This window comes from Capra hircus, chromosome 19 (genome assembly GCF_001704415.2).
Source record: "Capra hircus breed San Clemente chromosome 19, ASM170441v1, whole genome shotgun sequence".
NCBI classification, from domain to species: domain Eukaryota; kingdom Metazoa; phylum Chordata; class Mammalia; order Artiodactyla; family Bovidae; genus Capra; species Capra hircus.
The window spans coordinates 38,290,333-38,300,495 of record NC_030826.1 but is presented as its reverse complement, the minus strand read 5'-3'; positions in this window follow the sequence as shown (position 1 = coordinate 38,300,495).

The window sequence follows — 10,163 nt, the reverse complement described above, 5'->3', positions numbered from 1 at the left end:
GATCAATCTAGATCAGTCTCCCATGAGGAAGAAAATCATGACATCCCTGGTGGCTCAGATGGTAAAGAATCTGCCTGCACTGTGGGAGACCCAGGCTGGATCCCTGGGTGGGGAAGATCCCTTGGAGGAAGAAATGGCAACCCACTCCAATATGCTTGTCTGGAGAATTCCATGGACAGAGGAGTTCGGTGGGCTCCAGACCATAGGGCCACAAAGAGTCGAACACGACTGAGCGACTGATACCTTCACGCTTTACGCAGGGAATGGCTCTGGAGCTGGAACCAGGGTGATTAAATGCTGCATCCGGAAGAGTGGGCAGCACCGCATCCCTTTAGTCACTACTGCTGAGCAGCAGGCATGAGAGATGCAGAAACGGTAAAACAAGTGTGGGCCCTGTGACTGGAAAGTAGGGTCAAGGCGTCCTCACACCCAGAAGACAAACTCCCAGCTCATCCCTCTGTTATATCAGCACACTGTGTCTAATAGCCTGAGAACTGAGAAAAATGAGACATGTGAAGAGGTACAGTTAGTATCTCCAGAGAGATGGCTGGCAATCTGTCACTTGCTCAGTCTCTAAAGAGCCACAGCTCCTGCTGAGCCTGTCCATGGTAGTCCCCTCTCACGTTGGCTCTGGGCTGGCCAGGGACCTGCTCTAATCAGAGCACTATGACAGAAGTGTGCCAGTTCTGGGTTTAACCTTAAGAAGGTCTGGCATGTTCCCTGTCAGTGTTCTTGGCAGCCCTGAGCCACCATTTAAGAAGTCCAGCTACACTGCTGGAGAGATCAAGTCGAGTCACTTAAATTGCATACAGCAAGTGAGATCTGGTCATCCCCGCTTAGTGCAGCTGTACGGACCACTGGCAAGACCAATAGAAGAACCACCCATACGGCCCTGGCAAGAGGATGGAATCATGAGCAAATAGTTGTTTCAAGACACTGAGATCTGGAGTAGTTTGTCGTACTGCAGTGAATGACTGAAAACCAAAGGCAAGATATCTCATACACACACACACACACACATACAGCCAGAAATCCTAGAAATTAAATATTTGATTGCCAGGGGGAGAAAAATTCAAAATATGGTTGAATAACACTTGGAAACAGCTAATTAGTTAACTGAAATATTGAACTGAAGAATCTCCCACAATACAGTGCAAAGGAGGACGAAAGTGATGGGAAGCGTAAGTGAAAAGCTTAAGGTATTTGTAGAATTTCCACATCCATCTAATAGAAGTTCTATAAGAAGAGAACAGAGGGTCGAGGGTGGGAGAAGCAATAAAGAAATACAACAGCATTTCTTCTACATCTTCAATTTGAGAAAGTCCACCAAGTCTAGTGGAGGAAGAATTAAAAGGTCAACCCATATACACGCTGGGTTGGCATTTAGAGTCCAGTGATGTTGAGAATATTCTAAAACCAAAAGAGTGGGGAAAGCTAAGGAGCTAACAGAGGTGGGAGGAGAGTTGGCCTCAGAGGGGCAACCCAGGGACTTTTTGAAGTGATGAATCTTACATGTCTACACTGCTGTAGTGATTAATGACTTATACATTTGTTAAAATTCAGACATGTTTACCAAAAAGGGTGATTTTTACTCTACGTAAATTTTTTAAATAAATAATTTTTAAAGACTATGTAGATAGATCATGAATCAGAATGACTTGCGTCATGAACACAACACAAAGCTGGAAGACAAGAGAGAGAAATAGCCTAAAAGTTCTAAGGGAGATTTTAAACTTGAAATCTTAAATGCACCCAAATAACTTTCAAATGAGGAGGCAAAGTAAAGAAGTTCTTGGGTATGCAAACCTGAATAAAGTTTAACACGCATGAAGCGCTCAGTTGTTCAGTCTGCCCCACTCTTTTGTGACCCCATGGACTGTAGCCCGCCAGGCTCCTCTTGTCTGTGGGATTTCCCAGGCAAGAACACTGGAGTGAGTTGCCATTTCCTCTTCCAGGGGATATTCCCAACCCAGGGATCAAACCTGACTCTCCTGCCGCTCCTGCATTGGCAGGCAGATTCTCTTACCACTGAGTCGCCTGGGAAGCTTACATACTCTCTAAAAGAATGGTTTGAGGATGCACCCAAGAAGAAAAGGCAATGAATCCAAAAAAGAGGACGATGTGGGGTAAATAAAGGGCAGGGGACAAAGAAATTAGTGTCCTTAAGTCTAATTAATTGTTGATAAACAAAAAGGGAAAGAAATAACAAGCTGAGAAGCACATCTCAGGCTATCTCACTGTGGGAGTTGGCAGCAGTACTGGTTGGGCTCTTGGGACAGGATGCTTCTGGGGGTCTTATTTAGCCCAGGAAATTATGTATCTGTTGAGATGACTGATGTAGTCCTCCTCATATGCAAATAGAAAGATACCCGAAATATACTATTAGGTTCAAAAAGAAACAAAAGTTATAGAAGGATATTTATAGAATGATTGCTATTTTAAATACAAACACACAAATACATACACATATGTAGTTTGCATGTGTAAAAACATCTGGACGATGCAACTGACATATGACTCAACAATTGCACTCCTGGGCAGTTATCCCAGTGGAAAAAAAAAAACAACATGTTTACACCAACACAGGTATGTACATGAATGTTCATAGCAACTTTGTTTATAATACAAATAAATAGAATGTAAGTCAAATGCTGGAGGAGGGCATGGCAACCCACTCCAGTATTCTTGCCAGGAAGATCCCATGGACAGAGGAGCCTGTCAGGCTGCAGTCCATAGGGTTGCTTTTGAACTGTGGTATTGGAGAAGACTCTTGAGAGTCCATTGGACGGCAAGGAGATCAAACCCGTCAGTCCTAAAGGAAATCAGTCCTGAATATTCATTAGAAGGACTGACACTGAAGCTGAAGCTCCAATACTTCGGCTACCTGATGCGAAGAACTGACTTGTTAGAAAAAATCCTGATACTGGGAAAGATTGAAGGCAGGAGGAGAAGGGGACAACAGAGGATGAGATGGTTGGATGGCATCACCGACTCAATGTACATGAATTTCAGCAAGCTCCAGGAGTTGATGATGGACAGGGAAGCCTGGCATGCTGCAGTTCATGGGGTCCCAAAGAGTCGAACACGACCGAGTGACTGAACTGACTGACTAAAGCCAAATATTGGAATCAGCTCAGATGTACTTCAACAGATAAATGGTTAAACAATTGTGATACATACATACCATAGAAAACTACTCAGCAGTAAGAAGGAATGAACTATTGCCACGGACAACAACTTGGATGAATCTCCGGTGAATTTAAAAAAAAAAAAAAAGAGCCTTTCTCAAGTGGTTGTATATTGTATTATTCCAATTATAAAATATTTAAAAATGACAAACATTTGGAAATGGCAGTCAGATTGTTGTTTGCCAGGGGGTTAGGGATGGTGGGGAGAAGGGATGGAGGGAGGGAGATGTGGTTATAAAAGGGCGGCGGGAGAGGATCATTGCAATATTGGGACTGTTCAGCATCTTGACTGTACTGGTGAATACACAATCCTGCACAGGTGGTAAAATGGTACAGAACTAAACACAAACACACACAAATGACGAGAACAAGTAAAACTAAAGGATTCTGGAAAAATTGCATGGATGGTATCAATATTAACATCTTGGTTGTAATACTATGACACTATAGTTTTGCAAAATGTTACCAGTGGGGGAGACTGGACCAAATATCAGATCTCTCCATTATTTCTTTTAACTGTAAAATGAACCTATGATTATCTCAATAAAAATTGAAAAAAAAAAAAACAACCTTGAACACGTTTACTGCAAAATGATAAGACTGATGACCTTGAAAAGTGGGGATAGGAGGAAGAGTCACTTATACATTTTATTTTGTATGCCTGTAGTGTTTCAATATATTCTACGTCAAGAAAGCATCACTTCTGTAACAAAACAAAAACAAAAACAAATCTTTGTCTAAATTGCTTTAAAGATGGATATATAAACATGAATATGTTAATTTTATTTGTTGCATTGACAACATATTTGCAGTTTATCTTAGTGTATCGTGTTTGGTAAAAATCTGACTTTATTTTTGACCAAAATGGTTCATAAACTACTGTAGTATTGTTTGTCAAACTCTTCTTTCTTTCCCATTGATTTATGATGCTGCCTTTAGTACAGGCTAAATTCTTACATGTGCTCCTGTCTCCTCTGCTCTGTGTTATTTTTCATAATCCATTTGATGATTAGTAAAAAATACATTTGACCTAATTAATTTAGAAAATATTTTAATATCTGATGAAAATTACTTAATTTTAACATCTATTTCTCAAAATTTTTTTCTTAAGTGGTCTCATGTTTATTCTTTCAGACATCTAGAAAATCAATAGGATTTAGAATCACATCGGCATGTTGCAAAGAAGAGGCCATTCTTAATGTTTTATTACAAAATAATTTATGTTCATAATAACAATTCAAACAATGCAAAAGGCGTAAAAACCATGATATCATTTCTCTCTCTCCCCACCCTATTCCATCCCTCTGACATAACTACTGTTTAGAGTTTAATGTGTATCCCTACACACCATTCTTTATGCTCATGTGAAAATGAAAGTTAGTTCGCTCAGTCTAACTCTCTCAGTCTACTCTCTGGGACCTCATAGACTGTAGCCCACCAGGCTCCTCTGTCCATGGAATTCTCCAGGCAAGAATACTGGAGTGGGTACCCATTCCCTTCTCCAAGGGATCCTCCCGACCCAAGAATCGAACCCAGGTCTCCTAAATTGCAGGCAGATTCTTTACTATCTGAGCTATTTTATGCTTATATAAACAATTAAATATACATACATATTGATTACTTTTTTATTTTCATTTAAAAAATGGATCATATCATTTACATTACTCTGAATTTGCTTATCTTATTCAAGAGTAAATAATAGAAGTGTTTCCTGGTCAACAAACAAATCTTATTCCTCATTTAATTTTATAATCTAGCTTTTCTATCTTTTTGTCATACAGTAGTTTAAAGAACTGAATTGTTCTGGCAGATTTGTTATGAAAGCTTTAGCCTCTCACATCCCCTATTCTTTTTTCCTTGGAGGCAACTGCCTTAACTCTCTTAACTGAAAATAATATATTCATATAGCTACTAATTTGTTTTTCAATTTTGATACATTATCTATTTACTTCCCAGGATGGAAAATAAGGATTTACCTTCCTCACCTCCAACCCTACTCATACATCCTCACTTCTCCACATAATTATATCATAATGTGGCTGAAACCTGATTGACTAGATCAGTTGTCCGTGTTTACATCACTGGGACCATGTAAAGCCCTATTTACAGCTGAAATTCACAGAAGTCCTATGAGTACTTTTCCTTTTCTGAGCAACTCTTTTTGCCCTCCAAAGTCAGTCATTGTTTTTGTTTGCTTTTTTCCTAGAAATATATCACTACTTCAACTCCAAACCTTCTGCCAGGTGTCCAAATTGTTTCTCAGTATTTTCAGTTGCATCGGGTAATCTGATCCTTACATCTTATGGAAGAATCTTTCCTGAGCAGAATATTTGCTTCTGCTCCAGTCTGGGCTGGCCACTCCCCCAAGTCATCCTTCTGCTTCTCCCTTGGGTTGAGTTCCTGGTGCCCGTTTCCCCTTTCTTAACTTCCACCCTCATTTTGGTAGAATATATCCTCTAGTAACTTCCTGAGAAGGAGGACATGGCTTGTATTTTCAGAATTTGTACATCTTGAATTCTTGGTTTCAATTCATGTTAAATTGGTAGTTTTTGTGGGTACAAAATTCTAAGAATTAACTCACCCTCAGAGAAGTAATGGTTCATTTTCTTCTGACTTCCGGTGTTATCTTTGGGGTTTAAAGCTTTTCTGGTTTACATTTCATATGGTAAAAAATTTTCTTCTTTCTCAGGAAACTTGTAGGATCTTTTCCCGGTATTTGGGAATTTTGAGATCATGTGCTTTTTTCACGTGAATCTGTTTCAGATTTTTTAGTCGGTTTATAGTTTTTGCTACATGGACTTTTCTCTAGCTTGGTGAGCGGGGGCTACCCTCTAGTTGCAGTCGGTGGGCTCTCATCGCGGAGGCTCCTCTTGATGAGGAGAACAGGCTCTAGGGCACTCAGGCTCAGTAGCTGTGACACACAGGCTTAGTTGCTCCGAGACATGTGGGATCTTTCCGGATGAGAGATCGGACACGTGTCTCCTACACTGGCAGGTGGATTCTTTCCTGAGCCACCGGGAAGCCCTGATTTTTTAATCAGCTTTATCTTCTTTGAAGAAATCTCTTCTGGGAATTCCCTGACGGTCCAGTGGTTAGGACTCCTCACTTTCACTGCCATGGGCCTGGGTTCATGGCACCTCTCCACTACCTAAAAGAGAAATCCCTTGTAAAACCTTCTGGTCGAAACTCACACCTGGGAAAGCCTTGTCACCAGACTTTTCCAAGAGCAAGTGACCCTTTTGTCTGCTTATGTTTGAGAATAGGACACGAAACACTTATTGGAGTAGCTGAGTTAGAGGAGTAGCTGAGCTTCATCTACTGTGGGCTCATGTAGTGATCTAGCTGGACCTTTTGAATATTTCCTCATAAGCTAGTCAGATTCTCTAAGAACGTCCCCTGGACCCCTTGCCTATAAAGTTTAAACCTTGAGGCCAGTGTCTGGGTGCTGAGTAGAAGAAGAGGTCCAGGAAGGGGGTCTCAAAATTTATCATATCTCTTGTTTCCTGAATCATAATTCCATTCTCAGCTACATCTGGGACCTCACAGGGCAGAAACTATTTATTTTAATCTCTCCACACAATAAAACTCCATTTTTCTTTTGGGAACTGGAAGAGGAAGTTGTTCATCTGTGTTGAGTATGAAGAAAATCAGAGGATGCAAATGTCTCTTAAACAGGGTTTTAAACAATCTTCCTTTTCCTTTTTTGAATCTTACCTTCTACCTCACTTCCAGAAGCACCTGGTGCCTGCTATGCCAGAGCCGTTGGGAAAATGTAGAAATCAGGTTCCTTACTAGGCTTTTCCCACTGCTAGCTGTATGGTCATTACCAGTCACCATTTCTTCCCAGTTGCCAAAATTTTGTTGATGCTGTCTCCTATCTCAATTACTATGTTTTTCTTTTAATATCTATAAATAGCTGTTAAAGATAACCCATGAATGTGACAAGCAGACTGAAGTTTTGCTCCATTGAAGAAATGGAGAATGGTAAAAATGGTAAAAACTAAAGTAACAATAGGATTATTTTTCCTTATTTTTAATCACTCTAAAAGAGAATTTACTTTAAAAAATAGTTCAATAAAGATCACAAACCTCAATATAAAACTGTAAAACTTCTAGAAAATATAGGAAAAATTATTTTTTAACATTAAGTTAGGCAAAAATCTGCTGAATATTATACCAAAAGCAGAAAAAAAAGAAAAAAAAACTGATAAAATTGAACTTCCCTGGTGACGTAGTAGATAAGAATTTGCCTGCCCCTGCAGGGGACACAGGTTTGATCCCTGGTCCAGGAAGACTCCACCTGCCACAGAGCAACTAAGCCTGTGCACTGCACCACAAGCAAGCCAGTGCTCCAGGGCCCACCAGCTGCAACTATCAGGCCTGCATGCTGCAGCCACTGAGCCCGTGCTTCACAAGAGAAGTCACCGCAGTGAGAAGCCCATGCACCGCAACGAAGAGTAGCCCCCGCTCCCCTTCACTAGAGGAAGCCCGAGAAAAAAGCAAGGAAGACCCAGCACAGTCAAAAGTGAATATATAAATAAACAAAATAGATAAAATTGGACTTTATTCAAATTAAGAACTTATGCTCTTCAAATAATACCTTTAAGAGAACAAGAAGACAAGCTACAGACTAAGAGAAAATATTTGCAAGATAAATATCTGATGAAGGACTTGACCCTAAATATATAAAGAGCTCTTAGAATGCAATAATAAAAAAACAGCCTGGTGATAAAGGGTCAAAAGATTCAATGAGATGCTTCAATAAAGGAGATATATTAATGACAGGCATATGAAATGCTAGGATCACTACTCTTTAGAGAAATGCAAATTAAAACCACAATGAGATAACACTACACACCTATTATAATAGCTCAAAAATGGGAATTCCCTGGAGGTCTGGTGGTTAGGACTTGGCGCTTTCACTGCTGTGACCCAGGTTCAATCCCTGGTCGGCAAACTGAAATCCTATGAGCCATACAGCTAGGCCAAAAATAAATAAAATAGCTAAAAACAAACAAAATTTAAAATTCCTAATAATACAAGTGGTGTTGAGAATGTGGAGCAAGTAGTGATCTCATCCATTCTGAGTGGGGATGCAAAATGGTACAGCCACTTTGAGAAACAGTTTGTAGTCTCTAATAAAGTTAAAGATATGACTCAGCAGTTCTACCCCTTCATATCTATCCAAGGGAAAAGAAAACTTTAGTTCACACAAAAATCTGTACATGGATATTTATAGTGACTTTATTCATGATTGTCAAGAACTGGAAATAATCCAAATGTCCGTCAACTGGTGAGTGGATAAACTATGATACATCCATACAATGGAAAACTACTCAGCAATGGAAAGAAATGAACTATTGATACACCCAACCACATGAATCTCAGATGCATTATGGTAAGTGAAAGAAGTCAATTCAAAAGGCTATATATGTTATACTATTATTCTGTTTATATGACATGTTGGAACAGGCAAAACTATGAGACAGAAAACAGATCTAAGGTTGCCCAGAATAGGGTAGGGGAAGGAGCTGACAACCCAAGGGCACGAGAGAACCTGTATGTGAGGGTAACAATATGCATTTGTTGAAAATATGTAAAGTAAAAATGCATAGAGAAAATTTAAAATGAAACTGTACTTCTAAAAGGGTGAACTTTACTGTATGACTATACTTCAATTATTAATAAATATTGCCCAAATGATTAAATTTGATTTATTTAGTGGTGATTGGCAGAGAGAAACATCATGCACACGTGTACAATCTGTCTTTACTGAAAGCCATTTCATACACATGTGAAAAGCAGCCTTTCAATTTCTATTTTGCTGGACTAATCCATTTGGGCCCATGTGGGATAGTAAGGTTTTCACCATCAAAACCAAAGCTGTAATAAATATCTGCTTCTTGTTTGTGCTTTTACTATATGGGACGTGACTTTAAAATTAAAAAGTCAGAGGGCACTTCTCTCTCTGAGTGGATGAAAGCATACAGGGAAGCTTCTAAACCTGAGTAAGGGGCCTGGAGTCTGCTCTCTGACACAGCAGAGCTCTGCGTCACTGCCCAGCCCACCCACCTAGGAGGACATCAAGCCTCTTTCCCAGCGACTGCCAGCCCTACGCTACACAGGCTCAGAAGTTTTGGTAACAGTCAAACAATTAGTCCACTGCTGCAACTAAATTGATGTGTATGAAGTTTTAATAACACCTGTAAAATCTTTAGTGGTATTATAAAAATGTACATTAATACGAACACAGCAAGGAAACGTGAATGCATAACATGGAAAGAAATGATCTAAAAAATAGCATTTATCATTGCCTTTGGAGGCAGGAACATGAGTGATTATTTCCTCCTTTCTGTATTTCTGCATTTTTTCTATATATTAAGTGTTAGTCAATCGGCTGTGTCCACTCTTTGCGACCCCTATGGACTGCAGTTTGCCAGGCTCCTCTGTCCATGGAATTCTCCAGGCAAGAATACTGGAGTGGGTTGCCATTCCCTTCTGTAGGGGATCTTCCCTATCCAGGGATCGATCCCAGGTGTCCTGCATTGTAGGCAGATTATTTATTGTCTGAGTCACCAGGGAAGCCCGTATATTAAGAGGATCAGGTTAATTTGAAGAAGTTTCTTTCCATTTAGAGTAGTCCATCCACCCTGTCCTTACCCTTCTACTATTAAAATTATGTTGTTGAAGAAACCAGGCCAGTTATCTTGTAGAATATCCCATATTCCAGATTTCTCTGTGCTTTGGGGATGGCATTTAACTTTTCCTTTATCCTCTGTTTTCTATGAACTTGAAATTAGGTCTAAAGGCTTGATTCGATTCAGGTGCAACTTTTCTCTTGGATAAGAACATTTTAAAGGTGATACTAAGTCATTCACATCACATGTCCCCAGAAGGTACATAAGGCACTTTTCGTATGAAAGGCTGATGAGCCACTTTACAGTGAAGGCTTCAAGCTGTTACCTCCTGAAGCCA